At 49.2% G+C, this 14,369-nt stretch overlaps 1 protein-coding gene across 2 annotated transcripts in view; it reads left to right on the plus strand.

Annotated features, from left to right (window-relative positions):
• The first annotated feature begins 2,862 nt into the window (after positions 1-2,862).
• Positions 2,863-14,369, plus strand: part of LOC147904202 (uncharacterized) — a 32,507-nt gene continuing 21,000 nt past the window's right edge. For both annotated transcript variants that reach the window (XM_087385313.1, XM_087385320.1), the window contains exon 1: positions 2,863-3,127. The gene's annotated coding sequence lies outside the window, so the exon portion shown is untranslated. The remainder of the gene's footprint in view (positions 3,128-14,369) is intronic.

Consider the following 14,369-nt stretch of genomic DNA (forward strand, 5'->3'; position numbering starts at 1 on the left):
TCTTTTCTAATTCAATGTGTCCCTTAGTTTTTGCTTGGGAGTAGCTCGGTCTGCTCTCAAGTTCTACATGCTTGAGCTGGCTTCCTCTTTTTCATCTCAGCATGTGTGTTCCTTGAGATTACTTACGTAGTGCTTAATCATGCTCTACAAGTGATGGACAAGGATTCTCATGTACCATCTTCACCTTCATCCACCATAGGATCACATGCTTCACATACTTCCATAGCCAAGGACTCTAAGGAGTATAGCCATGAGAAGGACTTAAATGTGGAAAATTTAGATGATGAACTACTTGCAAGGCCGGGACAACAAGCCAAGGGTGTAGTCCCAAGTCAATCCCCTATAAGTCCACACTTGTACCCACGATGAGATAATTTTTGGTGTGGAGTTTGCATAGGAAATCACCCTACAAATGATTGTCCTCGTCTGAGGGCACAACAAGCTTTATACTGCGGACATTGTGTCCACTGGGGAAATCACAAAACATCACAGTGTAGATATCCATGAATGATTACTCCCCAACTACCTGTTTACAAACCATGACCACAACTTACCTTGCTAGCACCACCAATGCCACAAGGCCAATGTTAAATGATAGTGCAAGGACCAACAGCACAACCCCAAGGGCAATACCGAACATAGAATCTGCCATTACCACCACCGGCGGTCCTAGGACCTCAACCACCCCCACCACGAATTACACCAATGAATCAAGTCATGGTGGAGGAGATTCTCAGTGATTGGCCATATCATGAACTACCTGCCAAAGTGGAAGTGGAAGCCATGATGATCGTAGAGGAAGAATACAACCACTCGAGTTACTTAAGTCACTATGTTCTGCATGATGACCAATATATTCCGGTCTATCAAACAATACCCATTAGCCCTAGGAAAAGGGACATGAACATGACCCAATAGAGACTACCCATATATGTTATCAGTGTCGTGAAGCACACAAGGCAAGTAAATGTCCTTACAGACTTGGAGCAGGAAAACCAGTGGTATGCTATGGTTAACAAGGGCCACATTATTATAAGGACTACCCACATTGGCATGTCACCCAAGACACCACTGCTCTAATTGCCCCAAATGCATGCTTGTGTAGTGGGTGTGGTGTTTATCACCTATACAAGGATTGATCCATGAGGAGATCAGTTGTGCCGGCATCTCAACCAAAGAACACAAATCTATGGCTAGGATACCCGATAGAAACTTTGAGCTAGTAGCACCACCCCCTAAAGAATCATTTGATAGACCAATAGTGCCTATCAATCAATTAGGGTAGTACTTCAAAAGCGATGACACAAATCCAGTAATTCCTATCTGCTTCTGGAAACAAATAGTTACGACTATCTTGGATGGCAGAGCCGGGCTTAACACTGTTGGGAATGATGGGGAAGGTCAACACTGAAAGAATGCTCACTAAAGTGAAATTGGTAGATGGAGCCACTACGAGACCCTTGGGGGTGATAGAAAAACTTAAGATCAAAATTTTTGGACTCTTGTATGAGGTCGGATTTTTGGTAATGGATTTTCCACGAGAGTCAACTTCTTACGATATCCTACTAGGAAGACCATTCATGAAAATGGCAAGACTTGTGCATGATTGGAGAGCCAACAACATTTAATTCCGCAAGGATAGTCAAGTGATGCGAATTGATATAGACACTTGGAAAACCCATCCCCTAAGTGGGAATCTATTTGCTGCTGCTGAGTCAGACATTAGTGCTAGAACTGTTCCAGTCAACACCTTTGAGGCGATAAATGAGAAAATTGAAGGAGGAGACCAAGAGAGAATGTGGTATGCACCACTCCTTGAACCTGAGTTTTCATAAAATTGGATGTATTATCTTGCAACCATAGATATTCCTGAAAAACGTGGAACTCAGACAGTAACTAAAAAGCCCAAAACACCTCCCGAGAATTTTGTGCCGTAATAAAGCAAAAGAGGCAAGAAGGTGTGGTGAATGTTAAATCTGACCTACATTGTTTTAATGTATGTACATGCCACGACGGTTGATCGTGAATTTTCTCCTAATTGGGGTAGACGGATGAGCCAGATGACTGTGCCAGTAGGTTCTATACATGCTGAGGAAACAACGGCTCCCAAGAAATCACCTCCATCCAAGGATGAGAAGGAAATAGCATGTGAGAGGCGGGTTTCTAAGTTTAAAACTAAGCCTCCAAAAAAGCCAATTGATACCTAATCGGATGATGAAGATGATGATGAGGATCTAAGGCAAATACCCCCTCATTCTAAAGCTTACAAAGTAGAAGATCACAAGGTCTTCTTTAAGCAGTCCAAAAGGACATCTGAAGAGGGTACTAGTTATGGCTATGAAGGGCTGGAAAAGGTGGAGGAATTCAACCTAGCTACTGAAGGAGAAGATCCAAAACAGTACATATCACGACGGCAGATGATCTTACTCCTCGGGAAGAAGCTGAGTTGATTGGCCATACACAAGAGTAAAGGGAAAGAGTGAGCTTGTATTCCTTGCATTAGAGAATGAAGACCAAAGTCAAAGGACTTGGCTTTTACTTTTTAGGGTTTAGGTCCAACCCTAATCCTTCTACTAGACCTAATTCTCTCTAGTTGAATCCATATGACTCCAAACTGAGATGTGATTGCGGCGGCCCTTTCCTAGGAACAATGTTGCAAGGCTCACTACTTTCCCTTCCTTTTCAATTAAATGGATTTTGCTATTTACAAAAGAATCATGCTACCCGTAGAGTAGGTCTAAAAGTATGTGGATTATGGTACAAGGGTAAACCATGGATGGGGTTAACATGCTCCCCTTCCTTATGTGGATCCAAGGTACGATCCAAAAGGAGGGCATTTCTCTTAAGCCAATTGGTAGAAGGGCATTTCTCTTAAGCCAATTGGTAGAAGATGAGGAGAGGCTGCCAAAATGTCGTCTCGTGCATGTCCTCAAACGTTTGCATATGATGTGAGGCTAGATTGCAGATGCGTAACTAGATTCGAGCCATCTGTTTCAGATTCAGCCCCTGGTTGTGGTCGAAGTCGAGTTCGGCATGTTATCTCCGCATTGCTTGGTGGTACATCTCGTAGCCACTAGGCTAAGGACTTGCAGAATCTGACAGCGGCGACTACAGCTAGATCCGAAAGGTGTGCTATATTGCGAACATACTCATCAAATATTGCACAGAGGGGTAGATGAGGCGAAAATTGTACTCGATTTTAGGGTCCCAGTACTGTCGGAATATTTGCCAAGGCCATCACCGCAACACTGGGTAGTAATTAGGATTTGTTCGGACGGAGACGGGCTGCCATGCATAGAGGGCCCATCGCTCCCGTGCTTGTAACCAGCGTATGCGCCATTCGGGTCGTACCCCATGCCTTCTGTGATGTTGCGGGTGTTGATATCCAGGGGCTGAGCTCCACCTCGTGTAGGCCACGGTTGTTGGTTTTTCCATGGTATATATTCCCTGACGACCTTCCACGTCTTCTGTTTGAGGGTGGTCTTGAACTTGGCCCTCCACTGCGCTGTGTAAGCATCTATGTCAAACTGTTGTGTGGGGGTAAGGAGGTGTGATGGCCAACCCTATCCGGTGAATTGGAAGGGTGGCGATTGGAATTGCTCCGTATGGCCATCATCTTCTGGAGCGTCGAGCATGGGACCATTGGAGTCCGTATCATGCTCTTTGCGGTTGAATATTGCTGTGGCCTTGGTGACACCGGATGTGGAGGGAAGTGTAGAGGTAGGGGATTGGGTGGGAGGATTGTGCGAGGGAGGGGGATTAGTTATAGTGGAAGTAGAGGGTGGGTTGTGAGGTGTCTTGTCAGACGGTGGATTAGGGGTGTTGGGGGGATTACCAGGGAGAGGAGGTGGTGGATTAGTTAGTGGGGGAGGTGGTGGTAGATCAGTTTGGGGGCTAGTATCATTGTCTCCACCTTGGGAAGAGTCCTTAGGTGGGAAAATACCAAAAGTAGCCTCGGTGGCCCTCCATTCGTCCTCCAACATGGATGGTATCAAAACTGATGAGTTGGGATTCATGGCATTGCAGCAAGTTCTCCATGCCGGTGGGGTAGTAAAATTGAACATTGTATGCCTTTAGTATGTGATACATTTGGAGTGCATTGGTCCCCCTGTACGCTTTCATCCATTGGATGGCATCAATAATCATGGTGTATGTGACAGGATAATTCGGAAAGATCTAGTCTCTCTCCTTCATCGAGAGCAGTAGACTCCAGTAAGACCCGGTTCTAAGCTGCAAAACTCAGCATAAGGGGGTGATGGGGAGGAGGAATAGATTCGTAAGATATTCTAATTCTATACTCTGGTTGAATACACACATAGCTAGGAAGGGGTGAGTATAGTTTACATTGGTTTGGATGAGTATTTGGAAGTGGTGGGAAGAGAGCGGTGTGGGTGGGATGGTAAGGTGGATTTCATGTTGTATAGCTGATAGGGTAAGGGTGTTATAGTACAGAGTTAAGGTCTTGACGGCATTGCGAGGGGCTGTGGCGAGACGAGACATGTTGCCGGAGGCCTCAATTAGCGTGTCCAGCTCGTGTTGTAGCACTTCATCTGGATCCTCTGGGTCCTCTTGTGGTCGTGTTGTGCCTAGATGAGCCTTCTTGATAGACTTTGAATTTGGACGTCCTTGGCATCGAGTTGCCTAATAAGAGCTATGTTCTGGTTCCTGTTTATATGGGCGGTACGGGTGGCTGTGATCTTTAATTTTCTCAGTTTTTGTTCAATCCGCTGCATGCTAATCTCCTGCTCCATGAGCTTGGCTTTAACTTTATCGGCAAACCCAGAGCCTTGTCCTTTTCAAAGACTTTTCTTTGCATATCTGCAAGACGGGCCTCTGTGGTGCTCTTTGCATGCTGGAGCTGTTGATTCTGCACTATTAGGGTTGTGACTTGGGCTCTCAGTGCTTGTAGTTCTTCTTCTCTCCTTGAAAACAGTTCTTGCTAGGTAGTGGCACTCAGCTTGTTTTGTGCACTCCCCTCCTGGCTCTGACACCGTCATAGTTCCCCCTCTTCCTTCTCCCCTTCTCCCTTATTTCCTCTGTCAACTCTTTCTCGAATAATCACTTTGCCATCCCTGTAGGCAGCCCATTTCCCTGCTTCCCTTGTTGCCATTACCCGTGTCATGCCTTCCCTTCTATGTTCCTGCTGTAGAAGGGTGAGGTCATCATCCAAGTAGATTTTGGTCCCCTTCAAGGATGCTCGCATGCTCATGAGGTTGGACCTATCGATTGCAGTCCGGTTTCAGCACTAATGATCTTGTTGGTATCTCTGTCTTCCCTACCCTCCAAGCCGCCTCGCATGTGAGGTTGACTCCCATCTTGGCAAATAGGGCTTGAGCATCTGCCATTGGGGTATCTCCCATTGTGAAACCTCTAACTAGAACGTTCATTGCTTTACCAGCCTGTCTCTTCTCTTCCTCTAGTGTCTCAGAAATGAGTTCTTTTTTGGGAGCTGCTGATCCCTTTTTAACAACTTCTGTCCATTCAAGCATCACTTCTTTCCCCTTGTTGAGCTATTGTGGGATCTCGGCATGCTTACCATTCATGGTAGTCTGTATGGCCTCCATCTCTTTCTTAAGAGCTGCTTTTTCTGCTTTGAGCTCATCCATAACTTTGCTGTCACCATATGATGTTATTTGCTTGCCCTTCATTTGTTGTAGCTCAGTCCCCAATGCGTGTACTTGGTCTTGTAGCTTGGTATTCTCCGATTCCCATTCTTCTCTCTCCTTCTCCCATTCTTCTCCCAGGGAACTTCTCGGAGTCTTATACAGGATGAGACATAGTCTTTTACATGGAGACACACCAAAGCCCAGAGTGTCCACTACCGATAGTCAGTGGCTACACATGGGAGTCAACCTTCATGGATGAGACGAGGGATATAGGAGTCGTCCGAGGATCAAGTGGTGTCGTAGTATTGTATAGGTCTTCCCTCGCTGGAGCGATCTCCATTGAGAGGAAGGATGCACATTCCGGATTCATGTGGATCCAGATGACGCACAGACACCCGTGACCTTTTCTTAGCAATATGCTACTTCCCGCTAGACACATCCCACTTCGCTAGAGTGGCACGAGAGGAGGGTGAGACATCGCCATATGCACCCTTATATCAGGATATCCTAGACCTTTTAGCCCGCGGGGAAGTTCTCCTTGTTGGGGACTTCAATGCTAGGACGAGCACGCGCCGGGTACTACTCTTGGACTTTTGAGACGACTATCATGCCACCAGACATGGACCTAGACGAAGCAGGTATGACCAAGACCTCGTCGGACCGACACGGGCTTGTTACACCATATGGACACACGCTCCTTGATCTGGGCAAGATGCATGATCTCATCATCTACAATGGGCTTGACCTATGGCCCTCCTCAGGTGGTTTTACTTGCTTCCCACACGGGGGGGGCACTAGTGTAGTAGATAACATCATGGGATCCTCTACCTTCACTTCATGTATCATCGACTTCACCGTAGCACCACTCCCTCCAAGAGCTGATCACACATACCTATTCTTCACTATCGCCACCCCACGCCTAGCTACACCACACACACCACGACATACACTTTGATCGCAGCCACTCATCGGCCTACTCTGGATGCCTAAACGGACTCCTAACCTACATCGATCACATACCACTCAGAGGACCGTGCTGCCTTGATTAGTCGCACACTCGACGAGGTTGCCCTCCAAATCTTTCCCCACACCACACGGTCAACTAGACCACCACCTCTTGGTTCTGTACCCTGCAACAACTGGTACAATGTGGAGTGCAAGACAGCTTTGACTTGAAACCAGATGTCACCTCCCAAACACACCAGAGACAGTACGCAAGTACCGACGTCTCGTACGTTGAAAGAAGCATGCATTTCTTCGTTGAAATGAGGAGGAGCTGCTGAACATCTTGTATAACAAGGCGGAGATTCCTTGAGCGTAGGTCTCCATCACCCCTCACTGACACGAGAGTTTGGCACACGTATGTACACCATCTTTATGATGTCCCACACCAGCCCACTCCAGATCTCACACACCTCACCCCACCACTTGCACGCGTTGTTCACCAAAGGGGGAGTTAAGGACGCGACATTGAAACTGCACAATGGCCGAGCTAAGGATCACGAGAGGCTATGCATTGAGTTTATCGCATATGGGATTGACACGTTAGTCCCGATCCTAGCAAAGCTATTCAATGACGCTGTTTGCCTTGGCTTCCCCCGCCCTTGGACACTTAACACCATCACCCCTATCCACAAGGCAGGGGATCCCATGGACCGGAGTAACTACAGGACTATCATGATTGGACATGTGATGTTTAAGATCTATGCGGCTGTATTGGATGCGTTGGTCAGCCTGTTCGCAGAGATGAGAGGGCTCAGAGCAAAGGGTCAGGCCGGTTTCAGGCGAGACCATGGGACTATGGATCACATACTCACACTCATGAGTGTCATTGAGGAGGCCAGATCATGGAAGGAGAGGGTATATTACTGCTTTGTGGATTTTCGCAAAGCCTTTGACATAGTACCTCGAGCTCATCTCATCACACACCTACAGACACTGGGATTTGATCAGGAGATCCTCTGGGCAGTCGTGGCACTTTATGAGAGAGTCTCAAGCCGAGTTCGGACAGGCGCAGATTGGACAGATGAGATCTTGAGTACCATAGGGGTCAAACAGGGTTGTCCCTTATCACCAACCCTGTTTGGCCTCTACATCGATGAGCTTGAGACTTTCATGGGGGCGTTCGGAGGGATTGATTGCTCACTTGTCGGGATCATCATCAAGATTCTTCTTTATGCAGATGACGTGGCACTCTTGTTGTCTACACCCGAGGGGCTCCAGTGACACCTGGATGCACTGTAGACTTTTTGTTTATCCCATGATTTGGAGGTCAACCTTGGCAAGACCAAGGTCATGATCTTTAACACCTCTCGAGCAAACATGCAACGGAAGCAGTTTACTTTTACTTTCGGCGGGTCACCAGTTCAGATCGTATCCTCATACACTTACTTGGGGTCATCTTCTTTGGCCCGATTTTCACGATGAGACCAGGCCAGACTGAGTAGGGGTTACACCTCACTGGCTCGGCTAGAGAGACAATGCTTCCATTCCCACTTCTAGGACCCTCGGACCATGGTCCGACTAGCCGGTATGTATGGCAGCCCTTGTTGGGGGCTTGACATGTCAGAGATAGAGTGAACACGGGTGGAGCGCCTGCAGATCCTCATGCTCTCACGGATGATCCAGGGAAAACCGTCTGTACCACATCACATCATTCAGGCCGAGTTTGGTGCTTCTCCACTCCAGCTAGATGCAGCCTTTCAGACCATCACATATCTACACCGGGTTAGATCATATGGGGACTGCACATCAGGGAGACAGGTTGCCATGGTTGGCTCTCGATTCCTCCATGAGGTTGGTAGCAGAGGGAGACGAGCGATGCTGGTATGCACGGACTCACAGATGGTTTGTGAGACTAGGGTTTCACATCTATAGGATACCTTCTTTTCAGTACAGTTTAGATGCTCCTCCGGTACTCCCACCCACCGTCCCGATCGGGCCACACACCAATCAGGTCATTCGAGAGGATCTCTTGTAGCTACACACCTTTAGGAGGTGGCTGGAGCCAAGGGGCTCCAGGCTCCTTTCCAGATTCCTTGCCTACCCAGATCAGAGATGCCTCGTGGCCTTCATTCACGAGGGGGTCCGACATAGAGAGTACTTACTCAGGCGATGGGGCTTGGCTACATCATCAGACACCTTTCAGAGCAGGATCACAGAGTTCTTCCCATCGAGTAACATTGCTCGTCCAGTCTCTAGCTGCAGACGTGATAGAGACCCCGACCTGACGATTGCAGCACGACACACGAGATATTGAGGGGATACATAGATCACTTGGGGATCTCCCGTCATTGTTTAGACCCGAGATACGTCCCACGAGAGTCACGGTGGCTCTGGTCTTGCGTCGAGCCTCGTCCAGGAGACCGAGACGCACGGCATCCCTTGACGGGCACCAGCGTCCCATCACCGGCTATGCACCAGCTAGGGCGACATGACATACGGAGGATTCCGCTCCGCTCCAGTCTTTTTCTTTTCATTGTTACACTTAGATGTATTTGATTATGTATGATCAGACTTAGGATTCAGCACGGGTGATGATGCTCGTTTCAGTAGCTGCACCCTTACTGTGATTTGTATTAGGTCTCATAGACCCATCGGTCTTCCGAAGACTCTAATAAAATTTCTTTTCTTTTCTTTCTCCTTCCTCCATTCTTCTTGTACCTTCCCACCTTGTTTTCGAATCTCAGCCAGTGTTTTGCCCAGATGCGCTTTCTCAGCCAATAGGGCCACATTAGTGGCCTCCAAGCTGTGTATTTTTTCTATCAACACGAGGCAGATTTTGTTAGAGGCATGTGAGTACCTTTGTAGTGCCTTTGTGAGCTGTCCCTATAGAGAGGGCTGCCATGGCTGTCTCCAAAGCTAGTTTGCCCCATGTGTCTTCTACTCCCGCTCTTGTAGGCATGGTGCTTCAGCCAATTAAAAAATAGTGCAGTAATCTGTGTGGTTGATCTCCAAGCATGTTGGTAGTACTGCTCTGCCCTTCCTTCACGTTTCCTCTTTCATAGATGCATTGTAATGTGGCTGAAGCCTTCTTTTTCCTGTTTCTTGCAGCTTGAGGTACTTTCTTGGAGCGGATGGATCCAAGTGTGGAGGCGCATCGAATGGCGGAGTGAGCCGAGGACTTGGGGAGCTGCCTGAGGGCTGGCGGGGTCAGCTGAGGGCTGGTGGGGGTGGCAAAGGGCTAGCGGGGTGGACTGAGGGGGTGGTGGGGTGCAGAGGGAAGCTGAGGCAGAAAGGCAAGGCAGAGCGGGAAGGCAAGGCGAAGGGGGGGCAGCGAATGGGAGCGGGGCAGCAAGAAACGGCAACGGTGGAGCAGAGAGGCAGGGCAGCAAGCAGGAGCAGAGAGAGCAGGAGCAGCGGTGGAGCAATGGAGCAGTGGAGCGGGGCAGCAGAGAGAGAGAGAGAGAGAGAGAGAGAGAGAGAGAGAGAGAGAGAGAGAAAGAAAGAAAGAAAGTTTATTAAAGTCTTCGGGAGACCGTGAACGTCTATGAGACTAAAGATAACTGATACAATGAGCATAACGGTGGCGGTCTCAAAACGGGCCAGCCAACCGTTTCTACAAAAAAGAGGTTATGAAGGATTGTGTGTCTAGTCTTGATATGTGTCTACCTCCAGATGATACAAAAAAGAAGGGGGGGGCACCACAAATGGGGCAGAGGGGGGAGATACAGTATACATGTGCAGGTGGTGATCGTCAAAGACCAATCATAGAGGGGCCGTCAAATGGGAGGTCGGAAAAAACCTTGCGATAGATGATTGGCCTCTGACGTCACGCGGCCTAGTCGAGCTCGGTCGTCGGGGGCGACGGGTGGCCCTGTGGATGAGGGCAACGGTAACCCCGATGGGGCGGGTAGAGAGCAGAGACGAGATGTCATGGACCTGGATGTGTGAGTCTGTCCGCTGGTGCAGCTGTCGTGACTCTGGCTCTCAGTCACGTCCGTGTCATCGGCTAGACTGAGAAGAGATATCCTGTGACTGGAAGAAGTCAGTGATACGCCGTTGGGTGTCCTCATGCTGTGTGTGCTGCTCGTGTTGCCGTGCTCGGAGAGAGGTATCTCGGTGGCGAGTCATCTCATGTAAGAAAGCGGCTAGGCATCGTTGATCCGGGAATTGCAGCATGTGTGGGAGGGAGCCGAATCCGTCACGGAAGAGGTAGTGGTACCGGCCTCGAATGGCATAATAGATAGGAAATTTGAAAGCAAAGTGCTCCTCCGACTCGATCTCCTGCAAGTCGCAAAGTGGGCAAAGACGGTCCTTTCGTGGGATACCCTCTGCGCGTCCGCTCTCGATCCGTAATCGGTGTGACGAGACCCTAAACTGACCGAGGGAGATCCGAAGCGCATGTGGTAGATGAAGTTGTGTGTAACCCGGAGGTGTGATGAAGCCCTCCTGTGAGATTTGGAGACAGTGTCGGCGGTAGAAGTCGAGCTTCACAGGAAGCTCGGAGTGAAGAAACCATGTCCGCCAGGTGTGGAGCTGGAGCAGATCTGCTCGAATGAGCCGGTTGACCTCCTGGTCAGTGGGGGAGAGGGGAGATGGTGGAGCATCGAGGCTATACTGAAAAGGAGACAACCGGTCTAAGTCGAGGCCCAGTCGGGTGAACCAACTGGAAAGATGACTACTAGCATCGTTGGTCCCCATCAGTGGATAAGGCCATAGAGGAGGATAGGGCTAGCCAAGGTAGGCGGAGGCGACCGTCGGCGGAGGAGCTGAAATCCCTGACTCTGTGGAGACACGTGATAGCTTGAAAAGCCGCATCAAGCTGTAGGGGTGAGGCGCCGAACTCTGCTAGAGTGATCTGGTGTGGTACCAATGGTTTGCTGCGGATCATCCGAGCAAACATTAGTATCTGTAGGCGCTCGACTTGAGCCCACTCTGTGTCTGAAAGGTCGACTCCCCACCAAGGGCTATCGTACATGCCTGCTGGGCGGACCAAAGAATAAAAAAGGAGAGACTTGGTCCGCGGGTCCTGGAAGTGGGAGTGGTAGCACTGTCGCTCCAGCCTGGCAAGAGCGGCGTATCCCTGGCTGATCTTGGCTTGCATGGATGGGCGCATCGTGAAGATCGGGCCTGAGAAGACAACGCCCAAGTATTTGTAAGAGTCAACTATCTCAACAGGGTCGCCGGCAAAGAGGAACTGCTCTCGGTGCATAGCGGGTCTGGAAGTGTTGAAGATCATCACCTTGGTTTTCCCAAGGTTGACCTTTAAGTCATGTGTATCACAGAGAGAGAGAGAGAGAGAGAGAGAGAGAGAGAGAGAGAGAGAAATAAATTTTATAAGAGTCTTCGGAAGACCGATAGGTCTATGAGATTGAAAGAAAACCTGATACAAATCACAGTAAGGGTGGAGCTACTGAAACGAGCATCATCACCCGTGCTGAATCCTAAGTCTGATCATACATAATCAAATACATCTAGATGTAACAATGAAAAGAAAAGCAATGGAGCGGAGCGGAATCCTTCATATGTCATGTCGCCCTGGCTGGTGCATAGCCGGTGAGGGGATGCTGGTGCCCGTCAAGGGGTGCCGTGCGTCTCGGTCTCCTGGACGAGGCTCGACGCAGGACTAGAGCCATCGTGACTCCTGTGGGACGTATCTTGGGTCTAAACAATGACGGGAGGACCCCCAGAGTGATCTGTGTCTCCCCTCGATGTCTTGTGTGTAATGCTGCGATTGTCGGGTCGAGGTCTCTGTCACGTCTGCGGCTAGAGATTGGACGATCAATGTCACTCGATGGGAAGAACTCTGTGATCCTGCTCTGAGAGGTGTCTGATGATGTGGCCAAGCCCTATCGCTTGAGTAAGTACTCTCTATGTCGGACTCCCTTATGAATGAAGGCCGCGAGGCATCTCTGATTTGGGTAGGCGAGGAGCCGGGAGCCATCTCTGAAGAGGTAGTGGTAGCGACCTCGGATCTCGTAGTACATTGGGCACCTAAAAATAAAATGCTCCTCCGACTCAACCTCCTAACAATCGCACAATATGCATAAGCGATGCTCTCTAGGAATCCCCTTTGCTCTGCTGCTCTCTATTCGGAGGCGGTGTGATGATACCCGAAACTGTCCGATGGAGATCCGTAGTGAGTGAGGCATATGAAGCTCAGTGTACCCCGGTGGTGTGATGAATCCCTCCTCTGAAATGCGAAGACAGTAATCTCTATAGAAACTCAGCTTCACTGGAAGCTCCCTCGGCTCCAACCAAGTCCTAAAGGTATGTAGCTGCAGGAGATTCTCTCGAATGACCTGGTTGGTATGTGGCCCAATCAGGATGGTGGGTGGGAGTACCGGAGGGGCATCTAAACTGTACTGAAAAGGATGTATCCTATCGATGTGGAACCCTAGTCTCACAAACTACCGGTGAGTGCGTGCATACCAGCATCGCTCATCTCCCTCTGCTGCCAACCTCATGGAGGAATCGAGAGCCAACCATGGCAACCTCTGTCTCCCTGATGTGCAGTCCCCATATAATTTAACCCAGTGTAGATATGTGATGGTCTGAAAGGCTACATCTAGCGGGAGTGGAGAAGCACCAAACTCGGCCTGAATGATGTGATGTGGTACAGACGGTTTCCCTCGGATCATCCGTGAGAGCATGAATCTGCAAGCGCTCCACCCATGTCCACTCTATCTCTGACATGTCAGGCCCCCAACAAGGGCTGCCATACATACCGGCTGGTCGGACCAAGGAGTCGAAGAGAAGAGCCTTGGTTCGAGGGTCCTGGAAGTGGGAGTGAAAGCATTGTCTCTCTAGCCGAGCCAGTGAGGTGTATCCCCTGCTCGGTCTGGCTTGCATCGCTGGTTCATCGTGAAGATCGGGCCGGAGAAGATGACCCCCAAGTAAGTGTATGAGGATATGATCTCAACTGGTGACCCACCCAAAGTAAAAGTAAACTGCTTTCGTTGCATGAGAGAGAGAGAGAGAGAGTAGAAGAAGAAGAAGAAGAAGGAAAGATATATTAATGCCTGCGGGAGGCCTCGCAGGCCTATGGAACAAAGTATAGAATCAAGTAACTCATACAGACCACTGTGGGCCGGGGCAAAGGGCTTGCCAAGGCCCTTGCTGAGTACTAAAATGCTATACTAGTACAAAATAGCAAAAAGGTAGCAGAATAGCATGAGAGTGGCATGAGAATATCAAGTGCTCAGAGCTAGAGTCCCAAGTGCTCACAGAGAGAGAGAGAGAGAGAGAGAGAGAGAGAGAGAGAGAGAGAGGTAAAAATCCAGTGACTTGCAGGGCAAGCAAAGACAAGTATTCTTGGCTAAAGTGGATTGGGGGCTAAGTCAGGGCTGGTTCAGCTTTCTCTCAGATCAGAATCGCGTTTTCTTGCTTCCCAGCTATCCACACACCTTGCGGGAGCCAGTTGTCAGATGTGCCATCACCCAGGAACCTTGCCGGGTCCAAGACAGCAAAATCGCATCTTCCAAAGGCTGCTACAGAAAATCGCAATTCATCAGGGATGTTCCGTGAGCTGATTTCAAAAATTGCAATTCATCCAGGTGCTTCCAGAGCATGCGTTTCCAGTTTGCGCACTGCTCCAGGCTGTTTTCCACTTCCAAACAGGGTGATTCATTGCTCTGGGTGTTCACGGGGTTGTTCCAGGCAATTTCGGAATTTGCAGGAGCTCCCTAGCCTGTTCCAGAATTTTGCAATTTGCCAAAGAGCTCTTCTGGCAAATGGCTTTGAGTTTTCCTCTGATCTGGGCTGCTCCGGTTATCTCCCATACCCTGCTTTCAGGTTTTCTTCCCTAGCCTGTTCTGGAAT

This window comes from Dipteris shenzhenensis, chromosome 2 (assembly GCF_047967505.1).
Source record: "Dipteris shenzhenensis isolate YYH24624 ecotype China chromosome 2, Dip_SZ_1.0, whole genome shotgun sequence".
Taxonomy (NCBI): Eukaryota; Viridiplantae; Streptophyta; class Polypodiopsida; order Gleicheniales; family Dipteridaceae; genus Dipteris; species Dipteris shenzhenensis.